Below are 25,197 nucleotides of genomic sequence, written 5' to 3' on the forward strand. Positions count from 1 at the left end.
TGTGCAACAAAACAGTTCACGAACTGGAATAAGTTTGAGAAGCATTAATCCAGGATAATACTGGCCACAACTACATTGAAAGCTGCTAGGGCTCTAAGCAGCACATCCTTCCCACACGGCAGCCTCCTGAGTCCTGAGAGTAACATCTACAAGGAATCCCACAGCTGGTGCAAGAGCAGCGCCCTGGGTCCTACCAGCCTGGTATTCACACATTATGCAAGCTGACCAAATTGGCCCAACCGGTCAATGTCAGAAGAGAACAGATCCACAAGAGAGAAATGCAGGAGCAGCAGCCTGGACCACCGTCTTTAGCATTTACAGAACTGTCAAATGTGTGCAGGGAAGAGATTTCGTCATGTCCTAATCTATCTTTTCCATGCCTAGATCATTCAGAGGCACCCAGAACAGTCCGAGGCAGTCCAAGGACACTCACTGTTCACACGACAGTTCTGCTTCTATCTCCAGAGCTTACTACTCCAGCCGCAAGAGCAGAGATAATGTTCTGTTCCAGCCTCAGGTGGTTTCTTCCTCACTATGAGCTCTCTGAGGACGTTAGCCTCCTACCTATATTCAAGAGCTCACCTTGCAGGAAACAAGGGTGCCCACTTCAGGAAAATCCCCACATGTACAAAAGGCACTTGCAAGTGAGACATAACTTTAGAGGAGAAGAAGGGCCTTTAAATTCCCAACTTTAAACACTCAACTCCTCTAGAGCACACAGACTAAATTATACAAATGCAACGCCACATTAACCAAAGGATCGAAGCTAATATCACCAATACTGGCACAAAATGACACCACATGCCTCCTGATGTGATATACAGAGAAAGATGTAAATCACTTACATAACATTCCTGACAAAAATACATCTAATCATGAGGAATTACCATACAAACCCAAATTGCTACGAAATAACTGGCCTGTACTCTTCAAATATGTCAATGTCACGAAAGACGAAGGAAAGCTGAGGAACCATTCCTAACTTAAATAGACTAAGGAGACATGATACCTGAATACTACTTGAACAATCTTAAATTGAATCCTAAGTCAGGGAGAAGAGCTGCTATAAAGGACATTGTGATAAGTGGCAAAATTTGGATATAAACTGTATATTCCATAACATCCATGCTATATGTCCTGTTTTTACTAATTGGCCTGTAGTTACGAGAGGCATGCTCCTGTTCCTAGGAACGACATGCTGGTGTATTTAGGGGTAACAGGGCATGGCTCAGTGGATGAGCGTCGGCCTAGGATTCAGGAGATCAGGGTTTGATTCCCGGTCAGGGCACATGCCCGGGTTGTGGGCTTGATCCCCAGGAGGGGGCCTGCAGGAGGCAGCCGATCAATGACTTTCTCATCGTTGATGTTTCTCTCTCTCTCTCTCCCTCTTCCTTCCTCACTCTGAAATCAATAAAGATATATATATATTTTTTATTTTTTTTAAAAGAAAATCCATACAATGGAATATGATAAAGCAAAGGTGGCGAAACAGACAAAGAATTTAGGTTAGGCTATCCAGGAGTTCTTCCTGTTCTTCTTGCAACTTTTTGTAAGTTTGAAATTATTTTGAAATAATATATATTATTTTACTTTTTAAAAATACTGTTAAATTTATTGGGATGACAATGGTTAAAATGAACATACAGGTTTCAGGTGTGGATCTCTCTGTATATTGCTCTGCGTGCCCACCGCCCAAAGTCATATCTTCCTCCGTCATCAGAAATGATATATTTTAAAACAACACAAATTCAATTCAATTTGCAAAGCATTTTCCATGGTAACATCTGTTGAATGAGGCAAGGCCCCCTCCCCATATTAAATTCACTTGTCACCATCTATCCACTCACAGACCCAGGTGACTATGCTCCCCTTTCACCTCCAAGCCAACTGGACACCTGTCCCAAGCTCACCAAGGACTCCACTGGAAGTTTAGGCAAAGGAGCTGATCTAGTTTTGATCAGCAGGGGAGTGGTGGCCCTGTAGAGAAATATTCCAGAGTGGCTTATAGGAGAAAGTATGCAAGTTGAGCATGTTTTGGTGGGTGCCCGATGTGTTCTCTTAGGTACACAGCAAGCACTCAATAAAAGTTAGCTGCAATCAGCAGCTGCACTGAACCTCACAGACCCTGCTCACTTCATTTAAGGTAGCTCACTCATGTCTTTGTTCCTTAGCACAAGGAGCCAGGATAAGAACGGACCTCTATCAATACAATGTTAAACAATACAATGATAAACAGTTACCACAGCAAGGTAGAGCTTGGAGTGCAGACGCCCACTCTACCTTTTTCCAGAGGAAGGGATGGCTCCTCCTGTTCTCACGCTCACAGCCTGTGAAGAGTCCACTCCACTTCTACCAGGTATCATGCAGTGTGGCAAGCAGCAGGAAAGGGGGGGTGGGGACCTGGGCCCCTGGCCAGTAAGACCTGGATCCTTGGACCTACTTCTGCCTCTAACCTCCCTGCAAGCCTGGTAATACAACCACACTTGTCTGACCCTGTGGTAGACAGAATGGTCCCCAAAGGTGTCTATGTCCTAATCTCCAGGACCTGTGAGTATTCAAAGTAGACTGTGCAGATGGGATAAAGTCAAGGACTTTGAGATGGGGAGATTTTCCTGGATTTTCCACTTGGGCCCAATGGAATAAAAAAAGTCCTTAAAAGCAGAGAACCTTTCCCAGCCTTAGTCAGAGGAAGAATACAATGTAGCTGGATATGAGGATGGAGGGTTGGGGATGTGAAGATGCAGGTAGCCTCTAGGAGCAGGGAAAAGACAAGGAAATGGATTCTCCCTTAGAGCCCCCAGAAGGAACCCAGCCCTGCCCACACCCTGATTCTAGCCCAGTGATGACTCACAGTAGATTTCTAATCTACAAAACTGTAAGACAATAATAGATCTATAGTATTTTAAGTCTCTACATTTGTGGTCATTTGTGACAGCAGCAACAGCAACAAATATAACCTTATTTCCCTCATCAGGAAACGAGAGGGTTTTCATCCTTTCTGAGAACTGGGGTTAGTGGAGCCAAGAGTCTACCTCTTGACCTCCCAGAAGTCCCTGGGACACCCTTGGAAAAACCCTGGCCCTTGACCAAGGGACCTCTGAAGGTAATTCACAAACGAATGCCCTCCACGTCAGACTGAACTTGTTTAGTTATCTGCCCTTGTTTTGTACAATATTTGCCACCAGAACGCTAATCTTTCTCTTTTTTTTAGTAATAAAAATAAACTCTGTCCCAAGTTACGAAGCAATTAGCAGACTCCAGAGTCCCAGAGCACTAGCATCCAAATCATACGCACTTCATCAGTCAGCTCTCCCAGCAACCACGCCCACCCCAGAGGGCTTTTGTGCTGCCTCTGATCCAGTAGTGAAATCACCAGGGCCACCTTCCAGATTTCTGAGTCATTCTCACCACAGCAGGTCCAAGCAGCAGCAGCAGCAGCAGCAGCAGCAGCAGCTGGACTGTGAACTCGAGGCAGCAAAGCCCAAACTCTGCCCTGGAAACTCAGCTGCTGCACCAGGGTCGCGCCCCCCTCCTCTCACCTCATTACTTTCCCTAACATCTTCATGCAGCTGCCTTTCCGTCTCCGGGGGGCCACGCAGCTGGCCGCGAGACACGCTGCCAAAATGTAGTCCATGGGTGCAGGGAGGCGCTCCAGCCACATAGCGGGAGCCGCTTAACTGATCGCCTCTGCTCTCCGAAGGGCGTTTGAGGATATTTTTTTCATCATTCAAATATTTTCATTGAACAAAACATCTGGGGGAGACAGCTACTGTCCTAACTACTATGTGGTCTCGCTAAGAGGCCCATGCCAAGCCCTGTGGCTGTTGTCCCGATGGTTTGTTTCAGAGTAGAGCCTACTTGGAGCGGATACGTCCTCACTCTACCAACAGCTGGAGCGTGCGTACGCCCTGCCCCTACTCCGAGCAGTTGCAGGGTCAAGAGGTCAAGGCCACCCAACGGTGACCCAGGAAGAAAGAGCTATCATTGCTTTTAACAATGTTTGTTGCATCTACTCAACACTGAAGCCCACCAACCAGGCAGGCTGTCCGGGAGATCTATCCAGAGATGGGAAACACGACTTTTAAAGGAAAGAGCATGGACAAACTGATGACTTGCACTAGAAATGGTTCTGGCACAAAACAGAGGTCTGTTCTAAGCACTCAGGTGCGGACATCTGTCAGACAGGGCACCGGCTGCTGCCCAGAGAAAGCCTATTCCAAGGTGTGCAGATCAGCAAAGCTTACCCACAGGGAATGTTATCAGCATTTTACCATCCTGTCACCATCCACTCTTGTTAAATATGAGACGGGCCCCAGATGCCTGCCAAATGACGGAGAGGGACCATGACTCTGCCTTGGAGAAATGTGCTTCTGACAAATGTCACGGAGTAACTCGGGGTGCCTGGGAGACCCCGGCCACAGACTGCCCAGCGTGGCCACAGCCAGTGTGCCAGGGAGCCTCCCTCTGAGCAAGAACGGAGGGAGGGGAACTGGAAGGAGAGGCTGAGGCTGCCATGGGCAGCAAGAAGCAGCCTCCAGCCTGACCCACATCTTCTCTTTCACTTACACTTGGACAGAAATGGTCGCTTCTGAGCAACAACTTGGCACCACTGGGTATAAACAAGGCCAGGAGAGAAGCAGAGACAAGGAGCCCTGGGAGAGAGCCACCCAAGTCCAGGGAAACTCTGTGATGAGGTCTTGGAGGCTGAACCAAAGAACCAGAAAGGTCGTCCTGGCAGCCCCTGCTGGTCATAGACTTTGTCTGAAGTCCTCTGAACCCCAGACCTGGCATGGACATATATTTTTAGAAGCCTTTATATATTAGCTTTCAAAAATAACAAAAGTTTTAAAGATTAACAACATTCTGTGCTAGTGAGGGCCCCCACACAGTTGTTGGGAATATAAATTATATCATCTCCTAAAAGGTGGGTTTTTAAAGGTATATATCTTTTGAGCTTGAAATTCTACAGAAATGCCCACATGGCCTACAAATAAGTATTATAAAAATGCTCAATGCAGTACTACCAAAAAGACAAAAAGGAAAAATAGAAAAAGAAAAGGGGAGGGAAGGGAAGAAGCCCTCTAGTAACAAGAAAATGAAAGCTTGTGCAATGTAACTTTTCATGTAAGAAATATGTAACAATTAACTCTAACAAATAACATGCAGTCTTTCAACATGGGATAGATTTATACTAGCATGGAATCAATGTCTCTGACATTAGTTACACAGAACATTGTTATACTATATTATTTTTGTTTAAAAAAAAATGCTTTCTCATGCATAAAGGATTAGGAAGGCTTTATTTTTAGAGCCTGATACTACCTTGGAAATATTTTTCCTTCTCTGCAAAAGCAAATGGGGTTACTATAGTTTATTGTTCTTAAGCCAGGTAAGAGCTCTGTCTGGGAGGAGGGACAATAAAAGCTGGCTAATTCCCAACTAGTCATTCCTTCAATTAGAAATCATGCTTTTCAGGCTTTTCTTTTTTTAATAAAGAAAAATATGCTTCTGCACGTCCCAGATGAGAAAAGGAATTGTAATTGGATGTCACCATGGACCCACAATTTCAGGCAAGTAGTAAAATGGGTCAGAACCCCAGTTTACTGGAACAGGGGTACCTACCAGCATTCAGTGTGGGCTGCAGGCAGAATCCTCTGTACCCCCATCCCAGCTGCCCTGTGAGCAATGCTGGTTCTAGGCTTGAGACATTTTGAATGACAGAAACAGACAAAATTCTGCATGAGGCAGAGGCAGTGAGAAAGGATGGCAGGACAGTGACTATCTGAATAATGCTTACTTAGCACTGCATTTGAAGGGGGAGGGGGACTGTGTCTCTGTCCCCTGGCACCCTAAAATGTGTTACATTGCAATTAAAAAATAAAAAGGTGCAATCTGGTACAACGAGAGGAGCCAGTCCCAAGTCTGGCATGTGACACAGGCCCAAAGGCTGGAAACCTTGGCAGAAGTTGCCAGTGTGAAGAATATTATGAGGGAAGCGGCTTCCTCCCCTTTTTACAAAACCTTTCCCTTCATTCTCTTCTTTTTTTAAAAAAATATATATATCAACAGGTTGTAAATTACTTTTGTAACTTTGCAAAGTAAAAAGACATTTTAAAGAAATCCAAACAAAACTTGTTATAGGAAAGAATGTACTTTTTCTCTCTCCTATTACTGCAGACAACCGAAGGCCCAGAGCATAGGGCTTCTGAAGTCCACAAAAGGCTAGGAAACACCTATTGTGTGCTTAGGTGTGAAGACGTCATCAGTAGAGACCAGTCGGACCACTGTCACCACACTGTGTTTGCGCGGGGACCCACCAGCAGTGCCTCTAATTCATTGCTCTTCAAATAGGCTGGCTTTAGGTCAGCAAACAGAATAAGGGAAATTACATTGTTGGGTTCGTTTAACAAGTGTGTGAGCTCAAGGCTGGGGGCTGGGTGCTGGGTGCTGTGTGCTGGCCCTGGGATACAGGATGGACGAAGCATAAACCTTGCCCTCAGCGGGTTCATTTCTACAGAGAAATTGGCTTTAGACATGAAAAAAAGAGCTCAACTGGAGGGAATTCAGCCAGACACAGGTAGAATGAAGAATCAGTGGCCAAAATGAGTACACACAGTACTCTAAAAGCATCGCATCTGAAATAACTCCCTGCCAAGTAAAAGTCACCTCCCTCCTTTCACTGCTGAGGACACGGGCCCAGGAAACAGAAGCCACTAGTCACTGGTGCCTGTCTGAGAACACTGAGGCTCAGGTAAACACATGTGGGCATACATTACACACCACGGAGCTGGGATGTGCCTCCAGGTCCCACTAGCTTTGGAGCCTGGACTCTGGATGACAAAGCAGGCGTAGCCCTCCAAGCCTAAGTAAACAAAGAGGCGCTGCTTTTAAGATCCAGTTCCATCCCAGCACTCCAGAGGGGCGGGGCAGGCATGGGTTCAGCAACAGAGTTTGCATGCAATGTAACAGCATGGTTCCTGTCACTGCCCAAAACGTCAGAATCGGAGCGCATACCTTGCCACAGAAGACCAGCTATGTGGGTTCAAGTTAATTCTGCATTAAGTTGGTGCAGAGTGGCTCAGAATATACATGAAGCCAAAATCAAGGAGCCTAACTGAAAACCTTGAGAAAAGCGTATCTGATGGAGAAAAGACAAAATAACCCTGAGCACAAGGAGGTTATTTAGGGATTGTCTTTGATAAAGAAAGCCACAGAATGGCCAGAAAATGGTTTTCAGAGCACAGTGAATCACCATGACCCCTCGGTTGCTGCCTCCCAGCTGTGAGGACCAAGCCGTGCATTGGCTCCCAGGCCCCCACCAGCAGCAATCACAGTCCCTGTGGAGAACTGCTCCTGGGAGGCCGGCGGAGGCCGGCAGAGGTGGGGTGAGAGGAGGCCTCCAAATGAACGCACACTTTCTCTTCCCTGTTCATCTCTCCCCACATTGACCAAGCTCCTCCCTTAATTCAAGGGGCTAAAGTGCTATAGAAATCATACTTTAGAGTTGACACAGGGAAGGGCCATACTTAGGACTATAATGGGGGTGAGGGTGGGGTGAGGTGGGGGTGGGGGAAAGACAAAAGAAAATAACAGAAATAATCAGAGACCCAGAGCCCGACAGGCTGAACCCCTGACCCCGACCCTACCTGCAGAGTGGCCCCAGGTGAATTACCTCGCCCCCACACACACCTCAGTTTTGTAGTCTGTAAAACAGCGACAACCTGCCTAATGGGCTACGGGGAGGTTTAAAGCCCAAGACCGTGTGACAGGCACTTTGCCCAGTGTCTCGTTTAAGTACTCCATAAATGGCTGTTAAAACTATTAACTACTCAAGGGGAGAATCCAGTTGGCTTCTCATGAAAACTAAACACGACTTTTGAAAGGTCTGACTGAGCAATGCAACAGAGCCAAGCCTGCAGCCACATGCAGGTGTCTCAGGAGAACCCAGGGCCAGTTCACTGCCTGGACTCAACACCCGCTTTGGCAGGGTTGCCCTGGACTCCTCACTCTGCCTGCTCTGAGGTTTCTGTGGTCAGTTCACAGCTTCCAACATGGTCTCCCTTCTCCACACCCCACTGAAGTGCCACATTAGGCCGGCTGACACAGTCTGCTCTTAAGAACAACAAAAAAACCGAACTTCAGTCTTTTCAGAAATACTTACGGAGTAGCCACACTGTCGAGACCCCCACAGGATTTCATCTCATAAATCTAAAAAGCACGTTATTTAAGGTAGGATTTCACTGACAAAACCACAACCTACAATAACATGAGCTACAAGCCCGCAGACACAGGTGAGAGTAACAGGCTCCCACACTTTCCAGCCAGGCTCATGTTCCAGACCCCTCAGCCTCACGCCGCGGAAGCCAGACACAACCCCACTGGGTCTCCCGGTGGCTTTACAGATGCACAGCTCAGGCAGTTCACCAGGAGTCACACTCAAGGCCACGTCTTACATGCATCGAGAAGCTTAGACCTTCCTTCTCCAAGTGTGACCTAAAAACTGGCAGCATGGGCATCACCAGGGACTCCTTGGAAATGCAGAATCTCAGGCCCCATCCAGACCTACCCAGTCAGGATCTGAGTTGTTTTTGTTTTGTTTTTTAATATGTTTTTATTGATTTCAGAGAGGAAGGGAGAGGGAAAGAGAGTTAGAAACATCAATGATAAGAGAGAATCATGAATCAGCTGCCTCCTGCATGCCCCCTACTGGGGACCGAGTCCGCAACCCAGGCACGTGCCCTGTCCAGGAATCAAACTGTGAAACTCTGGTTCATAGAGCAACGTTCAACCACTGAGCCACACCAGCTGGGCAGGGCCTGCATTTTAGCAATACCGCCAGATGATACTGCGTTAGACCATTCACAACCAAGTCTACTAGATAGAGTGTGATCGTTTGTTTAGGTTTCTACTTTAACTTTTTCTTTCTTCATGGAAGTTCCACGATGGCACAGACGACGTCTGCCTTAGCCACTGGCATGCAGTGCTCAAAGAGGCATTGGTTGAATGAATGAATGGATGGTTCCATGCATGGATGGATGGTCTACCAAGTGACTGAAGAGACCTATCCTGTTGTAAATGCAGAGAGAGATGCAAGCAAGGGTCTGGGAGAGAGATTGCCTGGGGTTGGGGCAAGACCTCTTTCAATGAGGTCATCAGATAAGGCCTCTCTAACAGGGGTTGGTGTTAGGGGCTGCATTAGGATAAGACTCGATGAGTGAGGAGGAACATGCTGGAGAAGGGGATACCAGGCAGAGGGAACAGCTCCTGTATTTGCCGCCCTAAAGAGACTTTTCCTGTAGGCCAGTAAAGATAAAAGATGGAGAATCATGTTTGGCTCTGGCGGTGGAACAAAGCTCCAAGGAAGCATATTCAGAAGGCCCCATGACCATTATGACTGCTGGGGGCAGAAAGGCTATGTCTGGAGTCACCACTGCCTCGCCAAGGCTCTTGGAGCTTGGTGTGAGGGAGGCTGGCTGCAGAGGGAGGCAGTCCATCAGCCGCCCTGGTTGGACTTTGTGACTGCTGGCCACAACCCCTCCAGCCCTCAGATCTCACTGGTCTATAGCTGCTTGCAATGTAGAAACATGGAGACTACTCACTGCTTTCAACAAGTCAATCCAGGAGCTTGTGGGCAGCCCAGCATCCACAGGTCCAGCAGCCCAGTCCAGATGTTACCCTGCAGCAGCGCACTGGCAAAGAAGGGAAATGACAGGTGTCAGTGCAGGTGGCCACATTAGCAGACGAGCAACATTCTCACAACAGTGAATGACACTGAGGGGGTTCCGATTATCATGAGGGTGAAAAGGGAAAATGTGAATGCAGGTAAGTGGTCTCAGAGCACTGTGCGGTGACACAGCTGGGAACAACTCCGCCTTCAACCTCGGGAGAGGCACCAACCATCCTGCTACCAGCAGCTCCAGAGCAGCCTCTCTCTGCAAATTCCACAATGTGGAGTCCAGACATATGCGGCTGCAAAGGGCCCTCGGAGATATCAGACCCAAGCCCTCTCTTTACAGATGTGAAAAACCAAGACTCAGAAAGAAAACAGGTCTTGTCCAAAATCAGCAGCGAGTAATGGCAAGTTTAGGAATGGAATCACAGAACCAAGTCCATAAAGCTTAAATTTACCTGTAAATTACTTTCCTTAATAAAACTCAGTTTCTAAATAAATGTTATTCTTATTCTGTCTGGCTCTCTAACCGAGAAGAAGAGACAAGGCAGCCTGCAGTTCCATCATAGCCATTCCCCCAGTTCCCTCTCCTTAATCCCCAAGGATTTTCAACAGCCAAACTGAAACTCCTGGTTTTCTTCAAAAATAACATTTTTAAAAATCAAAAAACAAAACTCCAGAACTGTTCATATTTGAGTACAGGAAGAAACTCTAAAAACTTTTGGAAAAAAAACCTGAGGATCTAAAAATTCTAAATTTATAAGAAATAAAGAACACAGAACCAAAATGAAGGCTCCTTTTCCTTACATTAGGGTTCTAGACACTGGAGATCAGAATCCCCTTCCCCCCAGGAAATAGTACATTTCAAAGAGTGGTGGGCTAAGACAGTTGTCAAGGGTCATTTTGTTAAAATAAACGGATGAGCCAAATGCTAATTCTCTAGGAAATGTCTTCTGATTATAGTTTATTTTAATTTTTTCATCACCATTTATCCCCTCCATGCCCTCTTCCCCCTCCACCCCCACAATCACCTATACACTGCTGTCCGTGTCCATGAGTTCTTTTGTTTCCTTTTTTGCTCAATCCCTCCCCCCTCCAACTCCCTGAGCTGTCTGCCTGCTCTCTATGAGTCTGTCTCTATTTTGCTTGGAGATTTAGTTTGTTCATTAAATTCTACATATGGGTGAGATCATGTGATGTTTATCTTTCTCTGACTGGCTTATTTCACTTAGCGTAATACTCTCCAGGTCCATCCATGCTGTTGCAAAGGGTAAAATTTTATTCCTTTTTACGGCAGAGTAGTATTCCATTGTGTAGATGTACCACAGCTTTTTTTGCCCACTCATCTACTTGGACACCTGGGCTACTTCCAAATCTTGGTTATTGGAAATAACGCTGCAATGAATATAGGGGTGCGTATATTCTTTCGAATCAGTGTTTCAGGTTTCTTCGGATAGATTCCCAGAAGAGGAATCACTGGGTCAAAAGGCAGTTTTATTTTTAATTTTTTGAGGAAACTCTATACTTTTTTCCACAGTGGCTGCACCAGTCTGCATTCCCACCAGCACGGCACGAGGGTTCCCTTTTCTCCACACGATCGCCAGCACTTGTTACTTGTTGATTTTTTTATGATAGCCATCATCAAAAAGTATGATACCTCATTGTGATTTCAATTTGCATCTCTCTGATGATTAGTGATGTTAAGTATCTTTTCATATCCCTATTGGCCATCTGTGTGTCCTCTTTGGAGAAGTATCTATTCAGGTCTGTTGCCATTTTTTAATTGGATTGTTTGGGGTATTTTGGTGTTGAGTTTTATAAGTTCTTTATAAACTCTGGATATTAATCCCTTATCAGATGTGTCAATGACAAATATGTTCTCCTATTCAGGGGGTTGTCTTTTCATTTTGTTGATTATGGTTCTTTAAATTAAATTTTATTTAATTATATATCTAAACCATAATCATCTAAATAGCTGCCTCCTTCTCGGGGGTTCTAGGTCCAGCTGACCCTGACAAGTCAAAGCAACCTTGGGCAGATCACACCTAGTCTTACGGACCCCTCAGTCAACTTGACTGTAACAAGAGCATGGACAGGATGAAACTCAGGTGTCTCTCAGCTAGAGAATCCCACAATTCCCTTACACGGCTGGAACAAAGCAAAAAGTCCCTCACATTAAGTCAGCTTATACAAAGCATAAAGACTCGCCCACTTTGAAGAAGTAAAATGTCAGTGCTTATAAATTTAAATTGCCATATCTCTTAGGAAATAACTACGAGGTTGGTGTAACAATAGTTGTATTTTGTTTCCAGGGAGCTAGCTTCAGCAGTGACAAATCTGTCCCCACCCTCGCTAAATGGGCATTTGGATCTATTTCCCCAAAGATCCATTATTATTTATAAAGCCAAAGGGTTTCTTTTGCATAAAGTGGAATTTCATAAAGTGGAATTTAGGCAGTGAGGTCATTTGTTTTGAAACTACAACAACCATTCCAATTTTTCCTCCACTTTAGCATTCTAGTTACTCTGGGTCAAGAGAAGGAGACGTGGGTTTCAGAGAAAATGCAAAGCCTGCTAGGCCACCCACAGCATCATCAAGGATTCCACTCTGGACAGTCCACGGTAGAACTTACTGCTCATTTCCCTTTCAACAAAAAAGCAAATGCAGACTCACACACAAGCAGACAGGATGCATTTCAAGGAATCTTCATCAGCCCCAGGATTCATTTAAAAACAAACACTAGCAAGCTACCACAATGACCACATTATTCCTTACCCTTATAGGGAAGGAGAGTCCATAAACTCTGGAAATATGATGGACCCTTTCACCCCAAAGAACAAAATGCCTTCAGTTTCAAAGGGTTTGTGAGGCCCCTGAAATTTCTCTCTGTGCCTCTGGTTAAGGACTCCTGCTTAATCAAATTGTTGTAAGGCGTCCCCTTTTATAACTTTCTCTGATCTTTCTACAATCCCTTTGTAAATGGGACTGTGCATGGCAACCCCACTTACAGAGTGAGACACAAGAGCACGGAGCAGTGAGGACATGGGCTTTGTGCAGCATTTATGGTGGAGAAGTATGACTGGCAATGCTGACAACTGTTTGGGAGCCTCTGCTTCTCCCAGGATCCTCTGAGTAACAGTTTCAAGTGGGAGCTTCCCAAAACTGTGTATGTTTGGTACTCAATTTCCAAAACTTAAAACAACAACAAAACACCTATTGTTTAGGAATGCATACATAGGTAATAAAAATAAGAACAGCAAGGAGTGGTTGTTAAAACAAAAAGCTGAGATACTCATTACCTCTGAGGGGATGGGAGAGCATCTAAGGTATTCATAGTGTTTATTTCTTAATCTGGTTGTTGGCTTCACAAATGTTCTTTTTAACTCTTCAAATTAAACCTGTATGTTTTATATACTCTTCTATATATATGTCAGAGAAAAACAATGAAAACAAATGACAGATGCAGACAGGGACCTCCAGGAGTTCTCAGCCCCAATTTAAGACACACCAAGCACCCGGTGGAGTGAGTCTAGTGCTGATCAAGGGGTGGGGCCCGACAGGGAACAGTTACAAGTTCTAGCCCCAGGGGCACTGGCTATAAATACATTCCATTTTTAAAAGTCCAAGCCCTGGGACAGTCCTGTGCTCTGGGCTGAGGCCACAGTGACCTCTGATGCCTCCAGTCACTCTGGGAAAAGCTGGTGTTGAGTTTCGAGAACCCATTGGTCTTTCCCCTTACACGCCCTGCAGGCCTGTTTCCTGTGGCACATTCTGTTACGGTGAACAGTAATCAGTGAGTCTCCCTCAACAGCTAAGACAGGAACAAAGGCCAGGACACTTCTGCAGAGTTTAGATGGACATCTGGGCATCTCCTTCCTCAGGTGGGTACAGGCCGGGGTTCCTTACAGCTTCTCTTTCAGGTGCCTCATCAGTACCCTCCTTGGGAGAGTCCTCCTCATTCAGTGACTGGCCAAGGCATCCACCGGCCAGATAAACAGGTGCAGTGTAGAGACATGACCAGTATGTCTCAATTCCTAATCCTTGCCACCTGATTACCAATACTATCTTGACCAAATAAGAAAAGTATTCTTCTTTCCTAATAATTTGAGCAACGGTAAGCCACATTATTAGGGAAAGACCCCTTTTTTGTAATCTCACTAGCAGACAAAGCTGTCATTTTTATTTTTAGTTACAACAGCCAAACATCGACACCCTCAGAGCAAACGTTTTAACCTGGTTTTGGACAGCCTGCACCCATGCTCTGTGCAGGACCGATGCACGGTACTTTGTGGCACATACAGGAAATACTGTAGTGTCTTACCTCTTGCTAATGTCTCTTCTACTCTAACACAAGCGTGCAGTTTTAAAAAATGAGAAAAAGCCACATTAAAAATACAGACCCACTCTCTAGTATCACCTTCAAAGTAAAACGTCCCACTGGATACTGCCACCTCTGCCGAGTCCAAGGTGGGCATGGCGTTCCCGTGTGTGTGAGTGTGAGCGTGTCAGTGTCAGTGTGTGTGAATGTGACAGTGTAAACGTGAGAGTGTCTATGAGCTTTCACAGGAGCACACACACACACATGCGAGTCCAACATTCTTCTTGATGGGCTCAAAACAATAGCTTACAGGGAAACCAACAGTAAGAGCTCAGGAAAAGTAAAGGCCTGCCAATTCCAGAAAGACAAAGGGTTTCAGAAACTAGCATGGGAAAAAATGATCTCATGCCCCTTTCCCAGTGAGACTGCATCTAAGTGGGATCCTTCTCACACTCAGAGAGCTCACTTGCTGCGCAGTCATTGCTTCCACCCTAGGGGACCCATTCGGGAGGATGGCCAAGCCAGGAAACAGACTCCAGAGGTAGGTTTTGCTATTTAACCCGGACAATCCACAGACAGAGCTCCTCAGCCAAGGAGGGGGCTGAAACCCCCTGTGAGAAGTGAGACCCTGGCTAACCCTAAGCGCGTTAGTCACTATATCCAAAAGCTAGTTCCTTTAAATCAAGGGCCTGGCTCGGGACTGAAAGTGGACCCTCCAATAACAGGCCTGCATCTCTGGGGCACTAGACTGTGCTAAACTTTAATTTCTAATGATTCTCACATGCCTGGGAGAACACAGGCAGGAAAAGCCACAAGCCCCAGGCCTCACGGTGTCTCCCTCACCATTGTCACACCAGGGCAAGGGGAATATGACATGCAATCCTAAAGGGGTGGGGAGGGTACATGAATGCGCTCCATATGTAGAGCTGCTCCTGTACCCCTGATCATTTGCCCCACTTAATTTATTCGTTATACGCCGAGGTGCCAGGCACTGTGCTAAGTGCTGGGAGAGGAAACGGTGGTACCTTTTAAGGTCAAAGAGTTTTACAGACACACACCACCACCACCCTCACCACCCGGCCCAACACATACATGAGACAGTTGTACTTCTGGTACCCTTAGAGAAAGGAGATATCAAGACAAAAAAAGCTCTTAAATGAATTAAATTTTAATTAATCCCAAAAGCCCCTACATACATTTTTAAAAGAGTAAAAAATATTTCCAGAGCATAATTAATTTGTTCTATAGGCAAATGCTAGATATACACGGATTAAGGATCCCTTGAATAGATACCACACAATAAGATAGTCTGTGGTCTGCCCCAAACTGGTTCTGGGATAGCAACTGGAGTATAAATAAACAACCAAAAAATATATATTTGCCATACTTAGAGGCTATGCTGTTTCAATGAAACTAAATCACATGTAAAGGTAGGAAATATCTAAGTAAGCCCTAACCCGCATCACCCCCCACAACCGGGTGGTGACGTAGCCACTGCCCCAACCCGCACCCCTTCTACGGCTCTCCTGCCATTCCCTCTGCAGGGGAACCCCCAGCACCTCACCTCTCATCCTCTCCCAGGATCCTCTCCTCTCTCATCTGTCTCAGCCTGGACCCCCTTGAGAGCAAAGTCTTCCCTTTCCTGCTGGCACCCCTAGCACCTTACATAAGGCACCCAGTCAATTTACAGTAAGGAAAGGGTGAGAAGAGGGTGAAAGATGATTCTTCAGAGAGGACTTTGCAGGTAACGAACACAAATAAGAGCGATTGGGGAGAAGGAAGGGTATGCTCGGACTTCTTTCCAAGTCTAGCGTAACTCCATGGTTTCACATTCAGGAATAAAGATATTTCACATTCTGCAATAAAGATGTAAGAAAAAAATTCAGCAATCTTCCCAAAGGCCCAGCCCACATGAGCAGCCCTGCTTCCCCCATCAATCAGCCTGACAGCCGCAGAAAGACAGGGAATCAGACCCGAAGGTGTTCACTCCCTCCTTTCTTGTGATTTTCTGCGCCCCTTACAGGGCCGCCTTTTATACTCCCTTCTTTCCTTCTCCACTGCACTCAGGATACGGTTCCAATTTCTTACCTTGGGATAGGAGGCCCTGCACACTCAGACCCCCCACCTGACTTCCCTGACTCAGACTCTTCCTATAGACACACACACCCACGAACCACAAACCAGTCCCAAGAGTGTGTCTGGGATTCTCCCCGCCCCGCCACATCCTGTCTTCTACTCGCCCACTTTGAGGTCTACACCCAGGTCATTCCTCCCAAGAAAGTCCAAGCTCCTCATCTGCTATAAACCTACCTCCCCTCAAACCCAGATCACACCACCCAGCCTCCAAGATGACCTCTCTGATCCTCCCAACAGAAAGTAGTCTTTCCTTCCTCTACACACCCTTGTCCCACTATGAGACCTCATACCAGAGAGTTAAGCTTCTGTGTGCCTCTCACCATTCCTAGATTTTCCTGGCAGGCAAGGATGCCACCTTTATCTCTGTACCCTACATAGCATCCCACATAAACCCTGGCAACAGTGAGGACTCAAATACCCATGAAATGCCTATGCCTTAGTTTTTGTAGGGTAGCTCTCTGGGTGCCAGTTCTAGAATCAAATCAAGCACACACACAGCTTGAACAAGAGGATAGATTTTTTTTGTTTGGGGTCTGTTTTGTTTTGTTTTGTTTTGGGTTTTTTTGCACTCTCCACCGACACAAGTATTCCACCACATTAGTCCATCTGTCAGACTATTTCCCAAGGGGCGAACAACCAGACTTCCTCAGCCAATTCAGTGCTCCCCTGGGACCAACTGCAAAAGCCTGCGACTTCGGAATGCACAGGCACACTTTTCCTTATGAAGGACACTGCTTCTGGATAAGTAGCAAGGTTAAAGGAGCTGGATTTATAAATTCACGCTACAGCCATCTCTTTCTTTTGAGACAGAGCAACCCACACACTTTTTTTTCTGATTCACTGCGTGTGTTAGGTGGGTCTAGAATTTAGACAATTCCCTAAGGTCAGAAAATGCATTTGCCTATGAACAGATAGACACGGTACTGTTGCTAATGCTCGTCCCAGAGAAGTCTACTTACATGCTCCAAATAAAATAAGGAAGCAATATTTGACCCCAGTCAAGAAGCCTCTGGAATCTTTATTTCCCCCCAAACGCAAATGTTTCTCATTTGCTCCAAGCTCTGTTTCAATTACATGCCAGGAAGAGACAAAGAAAAACCCCACTACTGCCCATTCCTGCTTTCATGAAACATTATAAATTATCTTTATTACATCATATAGTAAAGTTGCCTCACAAAAGGTGATGGTGACAAATGGCCTCAGGAGCCCTTTCCTCAACGACGACTTTATTTGACTTTATTCGTAGGTGTTCCTTCGCCGGCCTTCTCTTTCTCCAGAAACCAGACAGGACGAGGATGCGTCCCATCTGAAGCCCTTGATGTTAGTTTCTAAAGGGCTGTCAGGAACATCAACATTAAAAAAAAAAAAAAAATTCCCTTTTAACATTAAATAATTTCAGGAACAAAAATTGACTGGAGGAAGTGTCTTAATATCTCCAGCTAAGTAAACCCCAGCTGTTAAGGGATGGCAGTAGTTTAAATTTCAATACTGACCCCTTGGGCCAACCCCCTTGTCACCATTCTGTGGTGAGGTATTTCGGAGAAATTTATTCAGCGTGCTACCTCCTCTGGCACATTTCTTAGATTAGGTAAATTCTTCAGTAAGGGGCATAAGCCCTGAGGGTCGCACAACAGCAGGGGACTCATCCTCTTTTCGGCTTTGGTTACAGACTCACACTCTAGAACGGAAGAAAAAAGCTTAACCACACTAACACCAAAGGAGGAGGGAAAGAGTAGAAGTGCCTGAATTCTTAAAGGCCAGACAACCTGTACTGTTATTGTCCATTCCTCCTAAGGTCCGCTCTGGTGATGGGCATGTGAAGTTATCCAAGATTCTACACCAAAAGATGTGTTTTTTTGCTCCAAGCAGAAGTTTGAGGAGTAAAAGGAACTTTGGAGACCCCCAGGCCCATCATTTAGCAAGCGATCCTGCCAGCATCCCACCAGATGAGGGGGGTGGACCACCTGACACCGGGAGGCCATTCACAGCAAGCATGAGATTTCCCTCTTATTTATGAAGTTCTACCTTCTAGCTTAAATTCATGTCACGCAAATTTTGCACTTAGTCAATATGTGCATGCTTTCTCTCATACGAACATAACTTCTGTCTTCCAAATTCCCTGTGTAAAATTAAGGCTCGGATTTGTCCCGGTTCACCACCCAGTACCTCCCCTCATCCAGGAAGCAGAAATCTTGGCTCTGCCCTTCCTCCTACAGATGAGAAACCTGCCGCCCCAATGTTTGGTGGCTTGACCATGAGAGTTGGAGGCAGGCCCAGGTGTAGAACCCAGGTCTTCAGCCTCCCAGTCCGTGGCTTTTCACCCCTTTGCACCCATCAGTTCACAGCCACTCCTTAATTCATAAGGTCATGGTTCACGTTAACATCTGCCCACACATCTGCTCTAGGTTTAAGCTGATGAGTGTTCTCTTCCAGCTAAACACAAGGATACAGGACGGGGGCCTGATTCTTAACTGGTTTCAGATTGTCAAAATCTCCTTGGCCTTTAGAGTATTTTGACTTCTCATCCATTGGCTAAAATTAAAAGTACAAACTGCTGCCTTGGCCGGATGGCTCAACTGGCTGGAGTGTCGTCCCGTACGCCACAACGCTGCAGGTTAGGTTCCTTGGCAGGGCACGCACCCAGGTTGCAGGTTTGATCCCTGGTTGGAGTGCATATGGGAGGCAACCGATCAATGTTTCTCTCTCTCTCCCTTCCTTCCTTTCTCTCTTCAATCAAAAAACATATTCTCAGATGAGAATTAAAAAAAAGCTCAAGCTGCTTAGTGGAGATAAGCTGTCAGCATCCAAAATCTAAAAGGAAAACCAAAATCAAACATATTTGAGGGAAAGCTGTCATCCCAAGCACAATGCAATTCAATTCAGAACTGTGTTGGCCACTTTCTTAGAATTGGCCTTTGAGCCAGTGTTATCTACTACAAGAGCTGTAGTAGCTGCTGTTTTAGCTGCATACCTGGCATCTCAAAGCAAAAGGGGGAAGGGGCCAGGTTAATATAGAGTTGTGTTTATGAATTCCAAGGGACATCATATTTCTCTAAAGTGGTGCTTCTCAAAGGGGAGCAATGTACAGCCCTCCCGCCTCGAGAGCATTTGGCAATATCTGGGGACGTTTTTGGCTATCACAACTGAAGAAAGGGGTGATGCTACTGGCATCTAGATAGAGAGGCCAGGGATGACACTAAACATCCCCATGCAGAGGGCAGTCCCCACCACATAGAATCATCCAGTCCAACATGTCAACGATGCCAACGTTGAGAACCCTTACTTAAAGTACAGGAAGAAGGAAGAACACTGGGGCAAAGTGTTCAACCTTCCCCCTGCAGGCTGCTTGGTCTGGACACAGCACCTGAATTCCTGGGTCACTAAGTGGAAAGGGGCCTGCTTTAAAAACTTTGCATCCTCCAAACTGGATTCAACCGTTACTTCTCAAGGCCTTCCAGCATGGCAGTTCTCCAAGCCTGGAGCTACTGTCTCTTACCCTAACAGCCTTGATCAGGGGCATTTCCCACCAGTCTCCTCTCAGCACCGTCACATTTCCCTTGGAAGGAGGAGCAGTGCTGAAAGCAACTTGTTCCTCTACATCACTACCCACCAAATAAGTCCCGGTGACCTCCCAGTCCACAGAAATAAAAAGAAGAGAGTTCCTGCGCTCAGCGACCTCCTCCCGACTCTCAATTGATTCTATACAGTCAACAAACTATGGACAGAAATGGAAACTTTTGCCCATTGAACTGTATTCTGCTATGTAAAAATGCATAAGCAAAAAGAAAAAAATCTTTACAATAAAATTTTAGGAAAATAGTATGACTGCCAACTGCGTTCAATAATGGACAGTACTCCCCTTCCCCTATCTGTGGTTTCTTTTTCCTCAGTTTGTTACCTGCAGTCAACCACGGTCCAAAAATATCAAGTGGGATTCCAAATATTTTGAAAGAGAGTTCATATTTCACATAATTTTTATCACAGTAAATTGTTATAATTTTTCTATTTTATTAGTAGTTATTGTTAATCTCTTACTGGTATGCATATGAAAAGACATACTATATATATAGGGGTTCAGTAACATCCCATTTCAGGCATCCCTGGCTTGGAACACATCCCCCATGGATAAGGGGGGACTACTGACTAAGGCTTTTGCATTTTTGTAATACTTGGCAACCATAAATCAGCCCACCATCCCAACTTAGGGCTGATCAGTACTGAAACCATTGTTCGGTAGGTAGAGAAAACACACTACCACCTGGCCATTCCCAAAACCCTGCCTACTGGCTCCAGCTGTATACACAGCTGCCGTGAAAGCAACCAGCTCAGCTGAGAGGCTGTACCCCTCCACATACACCCAATGGTCTCCAGAGTCACAGAACACAGGAGCTGTTCTACAAGTAAAATCCTCACTTTCAGGACAAGGAAAGTGACTTGTCTGCAAGGGTGAGAAGATGAACTTAATCGCCTTCATAAATTCATCACTGCTTACTGACGTGCACACTTTCACTCTTTCTCTCTGACTCCCAGAGCGTGGCTGCATAGAATCTCACTGCCTCTGTTATACCGGAGGCCACGGATTTTCCAGATCTGCAGCAGCTAGGACAGAGCAGCTGGCTAATGGGAAAAGTGGGAGAAGACACCTAAAAGCGAAATGAGAGGGAAGTAAAACTTTATATATATATATAAATATATATAAAGTTTTATATATATATATAAATATATAAATATATATATGCGTGTGTGTGTGTTTTTATTGATTTTAGAGAGGAGGGAAGGGAGGGAAAGAGGGAAGCATTGACATGAGAGTCACTGATCGGCTGGCTCCTGCATGCCCCCTACTGGAGACTGAGCCTGCAAACGAGGCATGTGCCCTGACCAGGAATCAAACCAGCAGCCTTTTGGTGCATGGGACACTGCTCAACCAACTGAGCCACACTGCCAGGGAAGAAGTGGAACTTCTAAAGCTAAAGGACAACAGCATACATCCCTGCTAAGAACTAAAGGATTTAACACATTTCATTTGCGAAAGAAAGAGAAAGAGAGAGAGAGAGAGAGAGGAAGGAGGGAGGGAGGGAGGGAGGGAGGGAGGGAGGGAGGGAGGGAGGGAGGAAGGAAGGAAGGAAGGAAGGAAGGAAGGAAGGAAGGAAGGAAGGAAGGAAGGAAGGAAGGAAGGAAGGAAGGAAGGAAGGAAGGAAGGAAGGCTCCACCACCCACTCACAAGTTCCCCAGTACATCTATCAAGCAAATGAGAGAAGAAATCAAAAGATCATTTAAGGGGGAAAAAAGACTAGTGAAAACTCTACAGGTGGCAACAGAGGGTTAATGTCCCAGAGCAAGGCTTCCTCTCAGCAAGTACAAATCCGAAATCATAATAAAGATGCTGAAGGACTTAGTCATGAGCCCTCCCCTCAGCCATCAAAAGGAATGTCAAAAATGCAGAGTGAGCGCTGGGAGCCAGAACAATTCCATTTTCCTGCTAACTGTGCAAAGAATTTGCATTTAAAATGAGCAGTTCACCCGGCCTTCCAAGAATGCTTGATATTTGGCTGCTAAGGATAAAAGCGATCCTCCATAACACCAAATTTCTAATTACTTAATTGCAGTAGAAGTATCTGGGTTCCCTAGTAGACTGAAGAACACTTCTAGCTAATTACACCTTCCAAGTCAGGTGTAACTTATAGTCAAATAGAGACAACTCTTAAAATATATAGTTAAATTACACTAACAAAAAGTAACAAAGATAAAAGGTGCCTCCCTGGAGGTGACTAAACTCCCCAGGAAGCAAACTTAGCTTTTTATATAATTTCACATTTGCAAGGAAAGTAGTGCCAGGAAATAAAGATTTGTAAGAGAAATCAAGAGAAAACTATTAGGAAAGTTGAAGGATTTTTTTTTTTTTTTAATTCAGCAACTAAGCATTGAGTGCCAACCAACCGTGAGAAGCCCTGGCAGGGGAGCGTGATCGAGGCAGTGAACCCAATGGCAGGAAAATCCATGAGAGGCTACCCAGCCAGGGAGGTGACTGCTGATATCACAGGACCTGTAAATTAATAACCCCAATTCTTTACCCATATCAAAAAAAACAGAACTGTAATTTGACTTTTGAAGGAAGGGAGGAAAGCAGGGAGGGAGGGATACTGAGAGGAATTACCAGAGAGCTCCTCCCAACTCCCCAGCCACCCAGAGGTGGGGTCAGGGAGAGGGAAGTCGGTGGGTGGCTTTAGCCCGGCTCCAAAAGAGGCACAGTTTTAAGTGGTTTATTAAATAAAGAAGAGCTTTTATCTTCTTTATTCACTAATAACATGAAGGAGTGGAAAGAAATGCTACAAAAACATCCACAGGAGTTCAGAAAAGGGTTACTAGCGCCATGGAGCTAGGGGACAGGCAAGGGGCACCCCTATTTTGAAGGAGATTCAATACTCCAACCAGCCACAGGGTTCTTGTGACCACAGCCATCAGCCAAACTGTACAAGGCAAAGAGAATTCTTGGGAGTCTGAAGTTGTTTTGAGTGTCTCCTTCCACATCCTCCCTCCTTATGGGGGTGGCTGCACTGTGGTTATGGTAGCGTTTCACCAGAGCTAGGAGATTTCCTAACAAGGGCATTTTAATTAAAGATGAGACACAAGGCAACGCAAAAAAGAAAGAAGTCACCAGAGGATGCTGTCCAGCCTGCAGCCTCCATGTGGTTCCCATTCCCACCAGAACCTTGCTCCAAGCTGGCTTTGTATTTGATAGTCCTGGAAGGGAGGCCTGGACCAGCTCAGGGCCACTGCTTCCTGCTGGATCTCTAATTATTCAGCCTACAGAACCACCCCACCCTTCTCCTAAAGACAGTGTCCCCTGTGCCTAAGCAGACTTCCCTGCACCCCTTAGGCATGATACCTCTCCATCACCCTTGCCTGGTAAATTCCCAGGCTGGGAAGCTGGATCCTGAGAGTCTGGGAAAATGAGTCACTGGCTAAACACCAGGAACCCAATGGGCAGTGCTAGTTTCCAAAAACAAAAGGCCCTAACAACTCAGAGACTGACCAGCCAACTCCATGGCTTCCCTTAACTGGACTTCATGGGCCTTTCAGGAGACCAGGGGCCAGCTGTGGATAGAACAGAGCATCGTCACAGAGCATGCCACCTGGGAACTTCTGTGAAACAGTCCCCAGCAGCGCTCCTTCCATCATTTAGTTCCATTTAAAAAACAAAGCAAAGCAAAACCCTCCCTCCCTCCTACAAAGAAAAGTGTCCCAGGCCATTACTTCACTCGCTTGGGTAGGGTCTAGCCAACATTTGGACTTGTCCATGCTGACCAGGCCGCCCTTGAGGCAGCAGCAACCGCCATCAAAGCTTCTGCCCATGTTCCTCCCTCTGCACAGAGTACTCCCCCAGGCCACTCACCTGGCCGGCTTCCATCTTTCAAGTCTGTTTGAATGTCACCTCTTTAGATATCCATCCAAAATAGCTGCTCCCCTCCCTCAGCTATCTGGCACTCGCCCCCCACCAAGCCTTGCTCCTCTTGCTCCCTGCAATCATCCCAGGGCCGGTGTGAAGACTGTCCCACAGTGGACCCCAGTAACTACTCAGTGAATGAATGCACTAGAAAAAGCATATCAAAACGTATCTGAAACACTACTCCACCTATGACAAAAGGCATGTACAAGAATAACCATACTGGTTTTATTTATAAGAGCCTAAATCTGGAAACTACCCACATGCCCATGGACAAAAGGATAATATGAATCTGGAGGTTTGAGAGACAATCCAGGGATGGTACAGAAAAAACAGGACCAACTAGAGCCATCTCTTTATGGACAATTAGGAAGTGTGCAGTTTCTCATTAGGCTCAACTCAGAAGAAGGTAGGATCCCAGAAGGACCCAGGTTCCCAACATATAAGAGGTCGCAGATTTGCCATTTATAATATCCATCTCAAGGAATCAGGAGGGAGACAGGAGGGTGATCCTGCCTGATCCTCTCAATGGAGAGAAACTGGAAAAAGATCCAGGAGCAAGAGCAAGCTTTGCCACCATTCCCTATCCCCACACAAGCCCCTGCTGCAATGGTAATGCCAGCACAGCCTCAGCAGAGCAGCTCCAGGAGCTGCCAGCCAAGAGAGGCTCCATTGTGGCCTCATGTGAACATTCCCAAGTCCTGAGAAAGGGAAGGAACAGTGGGGCAGACATAACTATCACTCACCCTCATTGGAGAAAACATTTTTTCCAGCTTTCTGGTAGACCTGCTTCCGAACTATAGCTATCTATATTAGGACAGGTAGCATGAGTAACACAAGCCACATGAAAGAAAAGCACAGGGAATGTATCCTGGGTACTTCCAAGGATGTGAAAAATGAGAAAGAACTGCCTAAAGCCAAGCAGTGAAGTGGGTAAGATGTGACCTGGCCACTCTCCCTTGAGCCAACCCAGGGCTTCTTCACCTGGCAACTGGCCCCACAAAGGTGCAGGCAGGTGTCTGCCTACGCACACTCCCACACCTTCCCTCCGTCAAGTCCCTCAGTTTGTCACAGCTTTATCATTTAAAGACAATAGAATGCGCCAACACCAACCAACCAGCTTCCTGCCCGCCACACTCCATACCTCAGTTGCAGCAGGAACTCTCCCTGGGCAGAGCCACGATTCCAGGGAGGCAAGTCGCTTGAAAAGGCTCTTCATCCAGCAAGGCCTAACCCCCAAGGAAGACAAGACCCAGCTCCTCTGAAGTCATCCACCTCTGCCTTAAAGAATTTGCAGCTCGAAAATTCCCAGGAATCCCCAAGGAGATCCCCCTTTACCAAGGGGAGACAGTGCCATGGACAAGCTAAACATCATGTCAAACATTCACAGGTTACAAGACTTAGTTTGTAAGGCATAATGTCCTGTCATCAAATGATCTCCTACCCTGGACCCCATTTCACAGCATCGTGACCTAATGCTAGGATGTCAATGTTTTCCTGCCAGAGGACAGCAGGAGGGGACTCAGGGAGAACCTGGCAGTGAGACAAGGTCCCCAACAATACCCTGGGGCAATGCCAAGCCCCAGCAACAGAAATGGCCATACATGTCTGTCCTTCCAAGTCTCCCAG

At 46.0% G+C, this 25,197-nt stretch overlaps 1 protein-coding gene across 1 annotated transcript in view; it reads right to left on the reverse strand.

Moving 5' to 3' along the window:
• TLN2 (talin 2) overlaps positions 1-25,197 on the reverse strand; it is a 391,554-nt gene that overhangs the window by 308,217 nt on the left and 58,140 nt on the right. Inside the window, exon 2 of the mRNA XM_016208572.2 lies at positions 9,600-9,689. The gene's annotated coding sequence lies outside the window, so the exon portion shown is untranslated. The remainder of the gene's footprint in view (positions 1-9,599; positions 9,690-25,197) is intronic.

Source organism: Miniopterus natalensis, chromosome 1, assembly GCF_054644295.1.
Source record: "Miniopterus natalensis isolate mMinNat1 chromosome 1, mMinNat1.hap1, whole genome shotgun sequence".
Taxonomy (NCBI): Eukaryota; Metazoa; Chordata; class Mammalia; order Chiroptera; family Miniopteridae; genus Miniopterus; species Miniopterus natalensis.